Source organism: Dendrobium catenatum, unplaced genomic scaffold (genome assembly GCF_001605985.2).
Source record: "Dendrobium catenatum unplaced genomic scaffold, ASM160598v2 original_scaffold_83099, whole genome shotgun sequence".
In the NCBI taxonomy this organism is placed as follows: domain Eukaryota; kingdom Viridiplantae; phylum Streptophyta; class Magnoliopsida; order Asparagales; family Orchidaceae; genus Dendrobium; species Dendrobium catenatum.
This window is the reverse complement of record NW_021401542.1, coordinates 106,235-108,038: the sequence shown is the minus strand read 5'-3', so window position 1 is coordinate 108,038 and position 1,804 is coordinate 106,235.

Sequence of the window (1,804 nt, the reverse complement as noted above, 5' to 3'; positions counted from 1 at the left end):
GGAACTTTCTCAAATTCCGCTTTTTGCATATAACCATAAGCTTTTGATCCAACCCAAACTTCAGTTGGATGCTTTTTCGATATATCAATTTCCACAAGCACTCTAGCAACAGAAGGACGAGTTTTAGACGCAGTCGCCTGATCCGTTTGAAGCGGTCTCCCGAAAATAGAACCCAAAGCATGAAGAACTTTATGATTAAAAAAATGCAATCTAAGATTCGGGAAAGACACCCAAATGGGAACAATAGGAGATTCTTCTTTAATGTCAAAAAAAGGAGTCCATTTAAGAATTCACATTTGACAATTATGAATGAAATATGAACATCTAGCAAAAATGCGACTATAATCTAAGTCGTTAGGAAGCTGAATCGCCACATGTCTACTATCCAACAGACCAACAGAATAAAAACCCGAGAGTTTCAGAGAAGAGAAAAAATTTCGTATAGCATCCAAATTAGGACGACGTAAACCAAAATTTTCGACCAAGGTAAATTGAAATGGAGAGGTCAACTTAAGGACCTCCTCATCAGTAAGCATAACTGCAGGTACACCATTAAAAATCGCTTTTTGAACATTTGGAAAAATATCACCTGAAGAAGAAGCACCGGCTAAAACCTCTTTAAAAGATCTAGATCTCGACGGAGAAGCAGATCCCTCAGCAGTCAACTCGAAAAAGCCCTTATTCTTAGCGGACGACGTCTCCGCAAATTTCCCCCATGGATTTGACGAGGGAATAGCACCCGCCATACCCCGAGAGCCCCCAAGGGCAGCAAACACCAATAGGGCAACCAAAACCAAAGCCCTAACCAACTAGGAACGAAAAACAGCTCCACAAGAGACGATCGGCCGCGAAGAGAACGATCGCACGCGGAAACCCTAAATCGCCAGAGCTGCCTCTCGAAAAAAAAATATCCCCGTTGTGAATTGCCTCATGACATAGAAATAAATAAATAAAAGAAGAAGAAGAAGAATATTAAGATAAGTACATTTTAACCAAGGAAGACCCAAATCTTATTATTTTCTTGTTTTCTCTTAATTCATTCTCCTTGGAAGTCACAACAGTCTATCTACACTTTTATCTTATCTCCTCACAAGTGTCAAATAAACATAATTAATCTACTGTTAACCCTTGCATAATGAAGAAACTTGTAGCTTGTGTGATGAAGCCTATCTTATGGCTATTAAGCATAATATATAAGTAGATTGCGATAATTAACAATAACTACAACTCCTATCAATTGTATATTATCCATATGTAGTAATCATTCAATTTTAGGTAAGATTTCATAGTCAAAGTGGTTCAATCTAATTTTAGGTAAGAATTTCATTAACAAAGTGGTTCAATCAAACTTACACTTAAGAATATTGTCTTACATTCTTTGTTAGCCAAGAGACATTACAACTAAAGAAACTATTTCTTTTGTGACTGTGTTATGAACTTCTCCTTATGTAATTATATCCCATAGAAAATTATGTCTTATTTGTATATATTTAGATTTTGCTTGTAATAACTTTCTTAATGCTTTCAAAAGCAACTTTCTAGTACAAAAATTTCTAATACAAGAATTTTTTGTACTAAAAAGATGCTTGAGAAGGCCGGAAGAAAGTCATCCCAAACAAAGCCTTATTAGTTCTTCCACAATACTATGGCTAATGCATAACTATGAATTTATTTGAGCATGCAATCATATGTAATCTTTTCTAAGGTTTCATTGTGGGCAACATTCTTACTATTTTATAAATCTCCTGTAGAGAAACAAAAAACCTTTTAAAATTATTATAGAAAGCGGCTTTCTTGTATTTTT